Source organism: Mytilus californianus, unplaced genomic scaffold (genome assembly GCF_021869535.1).
Source record: "Mytilus californianus isolate M0D057914Y unplaced genomic scaffold, xbMytCali1.0.p SCAF_10, whole genome shotgun sequence".
NCBI classification, from domain to species: domain Eukaryota; kingdom Metazoa; phylum Mollusca; class Bivalvia; order Mytilida; family Mytilidae; genus Mytilus; species Mytilus californianus.
Genome location: NW_026262582.1, coordinates 24,478,083 through 24,492,128, shown reverse-complemented (window position 1 = coordinate 24,492,128; position 14,046 = coordinate 24,478,083). Strand labels below are relative to the sequence as shown.

The 14,046-nt window shown below is 30.4% G+C and overlaps 2 long non-coding RNA genes across 7 annotated transcripts in view; one reads left to right on the top strand and one right to left on the bottom strand.

The window, feature by feature from the left end:
* The window catches only part of LOC127717806 (uncharacterized), a 120,954-nt gene that overhangs the window by 8,210 nt on the left and 98,698 nt on the right, over positions 1 to 14,046 (bottom strand). The gene's annotated exons all lie outside the window — the stretch shown is intronic.
* Positions 4,866 to 14,046, top strand: part of LOC127717808 (uncharacterized) — a 142,125-nt gene continuing 132,944 nt past the window's right edge. The window contains exon 1 of the long non-coding RNA XR_007989424.1: positions 4,866 to 4,925. This is a non-coding gene — a long non-coding RNA (uncharacterized LOC127717808). The remainder of the gene's footprint in view (positions 4,926 to 14,046) is intronic.

Below are 14,046 nucleotides of genomic sequence, written 5' to 3'. Positions count from 1 at the left end.
TATTTCATTTGGGGTTAGTAGGCGGGGCTTATTTCAATACACGGTTAGTAGCGGTGTTACGTCCCTTTATAAAAACAACTAGGTGTTGAGGAAAAATTTGAAAGGTTTCAACAGATGAAGAAATTGATGATGAAAAATTGAAATAAATTCATAAAACACATTTAAAACTTACAAGCTGTTATTGTTGGCATTTGTTTTTGTATAGACCAATGGAAATAGGTTCTTAATACTAACGGTATTGAAGACATGATCATTTTGAAAGGCCACTAGTCTAAATACCAAATGTTAAGATGCTTCGCTCTCACCCCATATGGAATTTACTGACCCTATATATATCGTATTAGGTCACTACCACACTATGTAACTAACAATACGCCCCACATGCAGGACAGCTTATACAGTTATAATCACTTTTCAACGTAGAGATGAAATACGAAGCAGAAGTGTGTTTTCATTTCATGGATAAGGTCCAGATAAAGTGATAGACTGTAAAATTAAATGTTTTATGAATTCCTTATATCTTTCAATGACACTTAATTAAACTTTATATTTGAAGTAGTGGTCACATTTCAGTAAATTAGTGCTAATGATATTTTCATCCCAAAAATTCCCTTACGTTGTACCTTTATAGCAATAGTAGGATGAAATTAAGAAAGTTACCTTGCAACTGTTAATATTCACCCAAAGCATGCATTGACACTGAAATAAAGTATGCGTTATCATGCAAATAATGTGTTTGTAGCAAAAGTGTTTGTTCATGAAATATTTAGTTTATAAACACGACATAGTGTAATAGAAAGTGACAGTGGAGACTCAGTAAGAATATGAAAAAGAAAAGAAAGATAAAATACAGACATTTCAAAGTTGAAGAATAAGCAGTTTTTTGTGATCAGGTACAGTAAGCATTATTATACTTCATGTTAGATTGCATGGTTTTTTTATTAGTGAGTACAAGAGTAGTATTCTACTCTTACACATGTGTCAGCGAGAACATTTTTGTAAATGATATCATCTCGTATTAGCAAATAAAATCTTGCAAAACAAAAATCGATTATTTAAAAGTCAATAAAATCAGAACATTCATTATATTGAATTGAAAACATATAGCTTCAAGGGTGAAAGAGTAGATTTTACTCGGCTTCGTCTCGGTTGATAATATTTTTCTCGGGGTAACAATCTGCTCTCTCACCCTCTCGGCTTTGTGTTATTTATATATTTTCTTACGAATTTGATTCGTACTAGATTGATATTAAGCAGTTTTACTACAACTGTTAGAAGCACATATAGTTTTGAAAATTATAAAACGAATAGAATACGGGCAATTAATATCACTTACTTTAAAAGTCAAATAATATATTGTGAAGCAAACAAAAGCATCAAGTTTTATGGGACCTTCTTAAGTTGTTCGTGTTTAAAGTGATCAGTAAATAGTTTCAAGAAAGCTGAATGCTAACAAAGGAACAATAAATATTCCTGTTTTACAGAAAGACAAAACAATTGAAACAATCATTTTTGAAAATTCTTTAAATCTAAGCACTTTGTAACTATTTTGTTACCATTTTTTTCTGGACAAATTTAAAATAACTGATTGACATATAATTCCTTCCTGAGAATATTTCGAAATACTGGTCCCAAATCAGTATTATTAACAAAAATATACAATATCTCATGTGTCATAAGCTTTTATAAAAAAGAAGATGAGGTATGATTGCCAATGAGACAACACTCCACAAGAGACCAAATGACACAGAAATTAACAACTTTAGGTTTTGTTCACTTTATGTCTACAGTATTCACAGCTTTTTAGCTGATAGTTCCACTAACTAGCAAACTATTAATGATATACATCACAGTTTTTTCAAAGGATTAACAGAACAAAATAAAAACAATTTAACTTTATACACTATGACAAACAATAACAATTTACCCTAGACACAACCTTAAAGACTAATTCTCAATCAGTATATAGTATAAAGAAATATAAATAACTCTCATTGAAAACAAAATACTCTTTACCAATTGCAAGAAAATATGTAAAAGTTTGGATCATTCCTGTTTTATATGTTATTAAATAAGATGAATTTAAAACTGTTAGAAATACATGATTACGATTAAACTAAAGATGTGATTGAATTTATATATAGTGTTATATCAAGGTTAGTGAATTTTTTTCCTGCGACTTCAACTCCTGAATTGGAAGATGTTTATATGTATCTATTTTTATGCATTTGAATTCTTTGTGTTTCCTGAAACATTAATCAAAACAGAATTTGAGATTTTTTGTTTTTATAAGTGAATCAATCATATATGGTACTACTAGGGGGCGGGGGGTTGATAACATTGACTACCTATGAGAGTGTCGCACGGTCGGTCATATATTGAGACATTAATTTGTAAATTTTAGTAATTTTTAATTTTGGTAGGATTATATGTAAAAAGTTGTCTTTTAAGGACAATTAATCCTTTAGGCAGTCATTTGATGGTTTCAAGCATATCTGCAATCTTTAGTTTTCTGGGTAGTGTTAAGTATTGTTTGTCTTTTCATCATGTTTTTCTTTTGACCAGCTGTGTTCTGATTTTCTTGTACATGGATTCTGATTACCCCCTTTCTCTCATTTTTTTGTAGATTTTTGTATTGTAGATTAATTTTTCTGTAAACAAAATTCTCTTCCTCATTTTTACTTATGCAGAAATTGTCAAACTGGTTAAAAATCATCATTCAAGGACTCTTGAGAATTTGGTGTTTAAGGGAAGTAGCTAAATCCAATTTCTGAGCATTTTACCCTGTCAAATTTTCTGGCTCTACTATTGTTTTCTAAATATTAAACAGTTACTTGCACTTCAAATATATGTTCTATTTAGCAATTTTGACATATTGTTTGATTGGCATGAACACCAGGAACAAATCTTACAGAAGACACTAGCGGACAAATTGGTTTCAAATGGCTTAGCAATCTCCGGCACAGAGATCATATTCGTTCCGTTCTATACTATGTAACACTACACTCAATATGAAGGGAAGTATTGCAAAGCACGTATGGAACTGATATGAACTCTGTGCTGGAGATTGATGGCTTGGTGGTTTCAAAGGAGAAAATTATGTTAAATTTTCAACTAGACATTATACAGACAATGGATTATGAATGCCAAGTAAAGAGAATAGATAAGCTGATCTAAAGGGAGTACAAAGGACTGTATTTTGAAATACTAAGTACTACGAAATAATTAGTTTCTATCACAGCCATAAACAAATTATTAATTCAGATATTTCATATATTTTTCCTTAGCACAAAAAATTACATATACTTTTAAAGGAGTGTTTACAGGTGGAAACCCAGTTGAAATTAAACAAAAGAAATGGAACTCTTTAGTAGAGAAGGTAAAAAAGGCCTAGTTGGTAAATCTGTTTTTATGGGCTTTAAAAATTTACTGAATGTGCATAATTGAGAATTTTATGCATCTTACATATGTGTTGTACTTAAATCATGGTATTGAACGTTATGATATTTTTAAACTTTTAAATTAAAGACAAATTTTCACAAAACAGTCCATTGTGGTAGGTGCAAATACATGTGGATTTGTTTTGTGCATAAGCATAAATTCCCCCGAAAAAAATTCCAAAGAAAGATAATAGATTGGTCTCTTTAAAACATTAATTTGCATCTCTGCCCCCGGCAACAGTTTTTTTGGGAAAAATCCCAAAAAGATCAATGATCTCATCGAAAAGAGAAAGTCGTGTACACCTTTTTATGTTCTGGCATGTTTGAATTGACTATTGTGTCTTGAAATCATACAAAAGAAAAATATTTGATACATCATCTCGCTTCATATTCTATTATTTTTATATATTTAGGCTATAGGTTAATATAATAACATTTAAAATTTACAGTACTAAGAATTAAATATATAGGTAGAGTGAAATACCTTTCTAATGAGTCATGACAACAGAGTAGGTGTGTTCGAATAACAAATTTTTACTAAATGTACCTGACGACAGACTTTACAAGTGAATCTTAAAAATGCATACCTTCAAAAAAGCTTCATTTTTTGTGTGTGTTATCTATGGTAATTAGTCTTCAACCTCTGAAAATTTTTAGTCTGCCCTTCCACGAAATATCTAATTAGATTTTTTTTTTATTTTTGAACTTTCGAAAATTACCCCTGACAACCGATCAGACAATAGTTTTAAGATGACTAAAGAAAAGCATAAAAGTACATAAACTCATGCTCAGTAGCTAGTAGATACATTTGTCTTTTAAAATACAACTGGCATATAAGGATCGTAATGATGGTATGTGGATAAGTTGATCGGTTTTCAAGAGCTAAATTGATAGCGCGTCATTACTACAATGGCTTCTATTTTTACGATTATAAAAATAATGTGGCGTAATGGGGAGATAATTTTGACAAAGTAGAATCCTGATTGCTTATACTCTCATAAAACATAGTTTACATATCAATCATCAATAAATGTTTAAGCAAATAATGAAGTTGACATTTAACGTCTATTGATAAATTACAAAGTGCTCTTGTTTTATCAATAAATGCTTAAGCAAATTATGAAGTTGACATCTAAAGTCCATTGATAAATTAAAAAAAGTGCACTTTGTTTTTGTATTTCAACAAATCTGGCAGTATAAGTGACACTTGAGGACAAATTGACACGATGTTTTCCATCATTTAATTCTTAGTAAATATACAATAAACATATGTTTGCCTAAATACCCTTTTCAATCTGAGAATGTTGTGGCTGGTGACATTTAGATAATACTTTTATTTTATATGGTATTCTATAAATAAACTGTTATTTAGTCAGAATCAATGAGAAGTGAGCTATATTAAGACTTATTACATTAAGAGCAAATTACATACATTTTTTCCTCCTGTCACAAACTTTAACTGGAATTTCTGAAGCCTAAAAAAAGGTAAATATTTCACAATAAATTTTCTTCTATAGTATCAAATTTTTCAGCTTTTACAAAAGATGAAAAATAATTAATTTTGAAAAAATTGTCAAATGAACATCAAGTTTATTATTTCATGATTTTTTTATTTTTTCTACATTAAAAAATATAATTGATTTGTAAAGATTATGCCATCTTTGTTAAGTGATTAATAAAAAGACAATATAATATATAACAATATACATGTAACATTTCCATATGAACACATTACTAATAATTTATGTATTTATGGTATTTTTTTGTTGTAAGATGATTAATATGAAGAATACTATAAAGATGTTTATTTTCTAATACTGTGGATTCATTTATTTTCGTGGGTACCAAATTTTCATGGATTAAGGAAAAAATTGTGATTTCTTGGTTTTTCAAAAAGTGCATACAATCCGATAGAAGATTTGTACTTCATCGAACATTAAAATTGGTTCATCTGTACCCAAGAAATCCACAAAAATTAGTATCCCACGAATAGTAATCCACAGTATCTAATTTGTGCAAATTATATGGCAAATTTTTTTTGCAAGTATAAAAAAAAGAAGATGTGGTCTTTTTTTATCCATTTCTTGTCACTTATTCTGTAATTAAGGAAAGAAGATTTTTGGGGTTTTCATTTTAATTGTAAAATTAGCAAAATTAAACCACTCAAAAAAAAAAAACACATTCAAGACAACAAAACAATAAAGATACTGCGGATTCATCATTATTCGAGAGATACCATTTTTTTTTTGGATTTCGTGGGTAGAGCTGAACCACGAATTTAAATGTTCAATGAAGGATAAACTTTCTATAGGCTTAAATGCAAATTTTGCCAAAACAACAAAATCAAATATTCACCAAAATACAATCTTTCCTGAATCCACGGAAATAGGTAGCCACAAATATTGAATCCATAGTAATTGAACTGTTTCCGAACAAAACATCCATGTTTATAGCACTTGATCTAGTTCAATTAAAATGGGTTTAACTGTGAAATTATAACTTCAACAAAATGGTGATTTAATTAACTCATTAACCTAATATTTTTGTTTCAAAATCAAACTGTTTGGATATTTTCCTTTCCTGGTCATTCTTTATCTTCAAAATTATAAAAACAAGACAATGGTATTTATCACAAATTCACCAAGATATATATATTCATAAAGGCACAAGACAAGCAGAATTGAATATTGCACTTGTTATGGACAGATCAGTCCTGAAAAAAATTGTTGACATGAAAATTTCCTTTCATTCACCTATAACTTGAAAAACTTTTAAAGAAAAGTCTAAATGCATGTTGTTCTTTCTGTTTGAACAGTACATAGATAAATATATCTAGACGCGGTTGTTCATAGATAGAATCCATATAAGGTATGGTTCAAATTTCATTCTGATTTTTCATGATCAGCCACTGCGTGAGGAGTTTCTACCGAAGCTTGTTCATCATACGCTGAAATAAAATATGGCTTTGAATTGAAAATATCATTATGTGTCTTGTCTTAATGCAAAACCACAATATATGATTGATTGATTGTTCTTTGCTTAATTACCCACTATATCTGTATTGACTGATCATGCTAATATGGTTCCATACAACATGCAGTGCATTAGGTCAAAACTATACAACAACAAAAAAAGAATCTTAGTTGCAGTGTCCCCCACGTTGTACATATTTTATCTATTTAAGGATCAACGGCAATAACTAAAAAAACACTTTTTTTTTGTTCTTTAAAACTTTTTAAAATATCTTTATAGAGAAATAAAGGCTTGAGAGCAAATGCAATGCAATTTCCGATATAGTTAATATTTCCAAAGGCACAACTCTTTTTAAAATATTTGATCAGCACTGATTTAAGAAATTGTTCGAGACATCGCTGATATATATTAACTTTCTTCCATTTTGTACCATACAATGTTCAAATTGAACGAATCCGGATTGCATAAGTTTAAATGAATTGAACATGTTAAATCCATATTTGACAATACTGGATTTAGCTTTATATGGAATATTCAATCAAAGGTAGATCCAATTCAGATTAAAACGAGTATAAAGCAAAGATTAACAGATGAATTCATCCAACAGTGACACTCTCAAATCCAAAACTCATCAAGGGGGGATATTACGGTCTTTTCAAAATCGACTTTGGCTTAGAAAAATATTTATTAAGACTCTCATCTGCAGATCGTAAAAATATTACTAAGCTGCGATGCTGTAACCTAAAAATACCAATTGAAACAGGAAGATGGAATGGAATTCCTAGAGGTGAAAGACAGTGTCATCTCTGCTTCTTGTCCATTGGAAATGAGTTTCACTACTTATTTGAGTACCAGTCTGATGTTGATAAAAATATCAGAAAAATACATATTTCAGAATATTACCGCATTTATCCATGTGTTGAGAAAATGAAAGGACTGCTTTCATTTTGCAATATCAAAGTTTTTAAGAGTTTATCCCTGTTTATAAAGGATGTTCGCTCCTCTTGTTTTTGATGTTTTTGTCAGATATTCGGAATCCTCTGGTTTTATCCATGTAGTGCCATTAAAAATTTTGCCCGCTAACCACTACTTTTCTTTTCATAATTCTATTACATATAGTTTAAAAAGCCATATTTGAAAATCTTATAAAAGCCTTGTTATTATTTCATAGTTTTTGAAAGAAAAAAGGTACCAATGTTAAATATTTAATTTTTTGCTGCTTTTTAGGTCCTTCATTTATATATTATCAATTTATAACAGTCTTTTATAAAGCTTGTAATTTTGAAACAGAGGAGCGAACATCCTTAAGAAATTATTTAAACTATTGTAATTATACTCTAAACTATATGATTATATGTTAACATTGTTTTGTAGCAACCATAAATACGAATATGTATTATGCCTCTTGTTACACATGTAAATATGTGTCTCAGTGTTTCAAAATAAAGTATATTGTTATTGATGTAAATCTGATATAAATCTGGGAAAAATTGTACATAAAAATTGTACATATGAGAACGGTTACAATGCAATTTTCCATAGTATTAATATTTTTAAGGGGCACAACTCTTTTTAAAATATTTTATCTGCACTGATTTTCGAACTTGTTCGACACATTGCTGATATAAACCTTTGATATAATTTTTATAAAAATCTGCACGAATTTTACACGTGAGAGCGCTAACAATGTAATTTATCCATATAATTAATATCACCAAGGGGTATAACTATTTTAAAATAGTTGATCGGCACTGATTTTCGAACTTGTACAAGACATATAATGTGAACAACAAATCTATTAATTTTGTAAAAAAAAATTTACTACCGTACTCCTAACAACAAAATTACTATATTTAAATCTACCTGTGTACGTTGTTTTATTTAACGCCATTTTCAATAACAGATAGAAAACTCAGGGTTAGAATTCATAGAACAGAAAAGGGCAGTGGCAAATATTTCATGTATATTTTGAACACAGAGAGAATTACCCCGGCACCCTTTGCAAAAAAAAAAAAAAAAATTCTTATTTGTGCCTTCGGACTTCATGTTTTGAATTGTAGTTTCACTTTCCATATTCGGTATTTATTCAAATGTAAGCTCTACGTGGTAAAAATCACGTGATGCAGGAATATAGTGTCTTGGAGTTGGGCTATTTCTTTCTTTTCGGGCGGGGACTCCAAGCAAACAACATGCATGTGTATAACGGCACTGCAGATTTTCGTATTAAATAAAGAAAATTGGCAGTCCGGTACATTAATAGATTGGTTAGAAAGCAAGGTTTCAATTTTAATTAGATTGGAAAGCTTAATTCGAGGGTTGAAAATAGAGAGCACAAAAAAGAGGGAGGGGCGGTGTTCCACAGGAAATATTTTTATCTTATGAACTCTACATTTGAAAGGTTTATTATTTTTTTTTATTTAATCAAAAAAGAGGAAAACAAATGTAAGACAAATTGTGAATGGTCTTTCTTCTCCCATGCCAAGAAATTGCCTCCGTTGAAATTCTGCAAACACCCCATAGAGCAAATTACATGGATGATTAATATTGACCATTTGGTATATGGTTGTGTTCTAAGCGACACATACATGAAGGTCATAAATTAATTTGTTGAATGAAATCAAATCGTTAGCTACTAATGAGTGCCGTAGGAGGTAGACCGGAATTTTTAGCGAGGATTTCTTGGCATGGTCCCATGTTAGAGTTGTCTTTTTGACACTGTTCCTACATCTTTTTTTTATTAATATTATATTTATATTGTGTAATAGATCAAACTTATTCGTTCAGTGTATGTTTACTTGTTTTTGTTTAAATGTCTTTTTGATCGAGTTAAGCCATTTCAATTGATATTTTATAGTTTGTCTTTTTATGTTGTAATGTAACACTACTGTCTCAGGTTAGGGTGAAGGATGGCGCCTGTTAAAACGTTTAAAACTTGCTGCATTTTATGTACCTGTCCCAGGTCAGGACCCTGATGTTCAGTGGTTGTCTTTTGTTAGTGCGGTTCATAAGTGTTTCTCGTTTTTTATATAGATTAGACCGTTGGTTTTCCTGTTTGAATTGTTTTTCACTAGTCATTTTGGGGCCTTTTATAGCTTACTGTTCGGCGTTAGCCAAGGCTCCGTGTTGAAGGCTGTTCTTTGACCTACAATTGTTAACTTTTTATACATGATGAGTTGTCTCATTGACACTCATACCACATCTTCTTATTTAAAGCTGTTATAAATCTATGATGTAATTTTTATAAAAATCTGGCAAGAGTTGTGCATGTGAGAGCGCCAACAAGACCGGAATGACAGATGCACTGATAGAGACCTGGTATATATATATTTCTATGTCCCATGCAATGCACCCCACGAAGGACAATAATTACCATGGCAACATACTTAACTTTTAGATTTCCATTTTTTATTGCATTGCTGAAGATTTGTCATTATATTTGAAGCAACTTCTTTTATTTATATAAAATGTGTATTATGAGTGAAGTGAAATAATTTTATCAAAGTATAAATGGAGAAGATAGACATGCCATGGACTATAAAAATTTCACACAAGGGATTATTTTCATGGATTTTCTAATTTACATACAAAATAGATTAAATTTAACCTTCGGAATCAAGGACCACTAAAATGTAAAAATAAAATCTTTCAAATAGGATTAGCAAAGTTTAGACTGTGATATAAATCTCTCAACAGTACATTATTTATTTTAAAAAAATGTGCCGAATTTATCTTTGTTTCAAATAAAGAAATACTTGGCATGAGTAAAGTTTTATCCTGTCCAGTACTACAGTGAAAATTTCACATAACATTTCATTGCATATAAGATAATAACCACTATCGGAAGTAAAACAATCAAATTTTCATCCCTTTTTTCCTGTTAACAAGCTTTGGTAACCATGTCAGCTCAAGTTTCCAAATTTTTTTTATGGAAATACCAAATAAAAAAAGAATAGTGCTTTGAAACATCTAAGATATAAGTTTATGAGTCAGACTCAGAATTTTTTTTCTGCAATAAAACGCAAGGTTAATTTCCTACAACTGTCAAATTCAAGGCAATATTTTTTTCGACCCTTTTTCATATGAAACCGAAGTGACGTACTATGATTCGGTGGTCTAACACCTTCATCAGTGCCAATTGTCCTGCTTCTCACGTCATAATTCTATGATAAATATAAAAATAAAAACAAATGGTACGATTGCCAATGAGGCAACTCTCCACCAGAGACTAAATGATGTAGAAGTTAGCAACTATAGGTCACTGTTTGGCCTTCAACAATGAAGTCTAGATCACTCATCTGCTGATAGAGCACCTGCTGATATAGCACCATCAGCTGGCGATATAGCACCTTTTTGGTAAATTTGATTTGCCTCCCTTTGTACAGAATTTTACGTTTTCAGAGAAAAAATAAAATATGGGACTGCTTAAAAGAAACATTGACGAGCTGTGCGCTTCCACAATCATTTTTAAATTACACATACATCCACAAATGTATTTTTCACAAAAACATCTAATATACAACTCTTTTCTTCTCGTTTTAACCTAATTTAGATTGTTTTGTCAGGATTTATTTGAAGTAATATTTTGAAAATGTAAGTATTTTTCATTGGCTTTGTAGTATATTATGTAAACTATAAGCTTAAAGACTAAAATGTAAATTTTGTTCTGAATATTTTTTATATAACTAGACAAATAATGATGCCTGCCCTGCCATATGCATGAATGCAGTTCTGGATGGAGTGTTTATATAATATAGAGTAATGGTCAACGACTACAGAATGGACACCAAAAAAAGGAATAAACAATAATAGGATAAAAATAGAGAATATTATGTTAACTACAAGCTAAAAGACTAAAATATAAATTTCGTTCTAAATATTTTTATATATCTAGACAAATAATGATGCCTGCCATACACATGAATGAAGGCCTGGGTGAGGTGTTGATATAACAGAGAATAATGGACAAAAACTATAGAGTGGAAAAAAAATGAATAGGAAATAATATGATAAAAATAGAGAATAATGGGATAATATAATTTAAAGAATAGAGAATAATGGGGTTCTGAAATATAAAGAAAAAAAAAAAACTAGGGTGCTAAAATATAACGAACATATAAAAATAGAGGAGGAGAGATTTTTTTTCATTTGAATTTATTGTAAAAAAAAAATGCACAACGAAATAACTGTGGTCTCGGGCCAGTCAACTACAATTTTTTTTTAGAATTCTTCGACTCATCCCGTAATTATGATCCAAATTCAAAGCTTTGACTTTCGACCTCTTTTACTTTTCTACTTTTAAACTATATCATATCATGATTTTAAGAAAAGGTAAAATAACAAAAAAACACTCCGTGACACTTCGAATATCCACGTGCTTAATAAATCGCTTTCATAATATAAATTCCACTGCCGCTAATCGAAATTCACCTTCAAAATTTAGCACAATTGTGTTAAAGGAGGCAATGCCTCTGCAGCTAGATTGTTCAATCGAATCGCACGTGGATATCCACAAATGTTCCCGTGCAATGTCAGAATATGACAAACCTGCTCCAGATTATCTTCAGTGAACGGAAGAACTTTTTCTCTCGCCTTTTCATGTGACATTACTTGGAAAACCCCAAACTTCATATATCTTGTAACATGAACAAAACTGAAATGTAGTATTCAATGTAGGGCAAACTGGACGTGAATTTTTTAAACGAACAAAAGAATATTTATACCGCTTCCGCAGACCGAAGAAATTCAAAAGTTTAATTTACCTACATTTGGAAAAACGCATAATCAATATTGAATTTATTAAATTCCAACCACTTCAAACCGTCCTGAAACAACCAGGACGTCATTATAGAAAATAATGCTCCTTCGACATGAGACCATTAAACATCGAAGTTTAGCTATGATCCATTTATTCACGTACTTACAGGGGACCTCAACATCGTTCAAGACCGAGAGGTAAACTTTTTGAAAAAAGGACCAAAATATTGTCCACCGTCGAAAATAATTGGGAAGAGTATCGTCAGAGAAATCTGACAAAAAGTCACTTGATTGGGAATCCTTTTTAAATAAATGTCTGAATATTGTTGATATTCGCATATCACATTTCGAAAATAATGTAGAAGTAAATAAAGAAACAAGTAATACGCCAATGTCTAGGATTAAAAACAAAATTCAAGTACTTGCAAAGCATTTTGTTTTTGTACAGGCCGACAAAGCAGCCAACAATGTGGTGGTGGTATGACGTAAATACTATACGGAAGTCCTTGAGAATGAAAATATACATTCAATTGCATTCAAGGCCGTACGCTCAACAGCGAGTCATATAGTAAATAATCATGTCATTACCATGGCTCAGCTTAAGGCCTTCTATGAACATTTGACTTATTTAAATAAACTGCACAAACAAACCCGTAAAATATTGTTTCATCTCCGCCTCTATTAAGTGTTCTACTACTAATCTTTCAGTGCTTTTAATGAGTTCCTTAACTACTATCAAAGAACTTGTCATTAATTTTTGTAATTAAATATATGAAAAGTGTGGAATTAACCATTTTTGGAGTGTAAAATCTTCTTTGGATCTTTTAGATAAATTACTTTGTAAAATCCTTTGTTTCCGTTGACAGTGTTGACTTTTCAACTCTTTATACTACACTTTCAAACATTCTTATCATTGAAAAGTTTTGCTAAAAATTAAATGTTCGTTTGATAAATCTGGTTGCAAAGTTATTTGCTGTTACTTATATAAAGCCTTTTCTCAAATGAGAAAGGTAAATATGCTAGATATACTTACTGGAGGTGTGATGAGATGATTAAAACAATATTTTTTTTCCTTGATAACATTTATGTACGTTTCTGCATTAAAGTTTATCGACAGATCGTAGGTATTCCCATGGGCAACACTTGTGCCCCTTTAATAGCAGACTTGTTCTTGTACTGTTATATCACAGTTTATGGCCAAACTCAGTAAAGACCCGTCTAAATTCCATTTAATTGATAAAATCAACAACACTTACCGTTATCTTGATGATATTTTTAGTTAAATAATCAAGAATTTTCTAACTATACTACCAATATTTATACCCAAAGGAACATACCTTAAATTAATCAAATATTAACAGCAGTATGCGTCTTTTCTTTGATTTAGACATTTCAGTTTTACACCAGAAACTCTACAAAAAAATGTTAATTTTCCTTTTTTGGACGGTGATGTACCTTTGGAACCGTCTTACGGTGTTTATTTATTCCAACGAGTACGCTATGCCCGTGTCTGTAGTGACGTTTTGGATTTCAATGAGCGTAATATATGTATTTCTAGTAAATTATTAAGTCATGGATTTCGTTACCACAAATTACTTAAAACCTTTACTAAATTCTACCATAGATACAAAGATTTGGTTTGCAAGTTTGGCTGTACCTGTAGAAAACTGATTTCAAACGGAATAGCACATACTACATTTTACAGTGATGTTGTTAATCAAGCCCGGAACATTTTTTATATTTTATAATATATTCCAATTTCTTTTAAGAATGAAATATATTTGTAAATGGAACATTATTAAATAAATCATACATATTATTGACATTGAAATGCTTCTTCCGAATATCAGCAAAGTCAATACAATTAATTAAAACATGT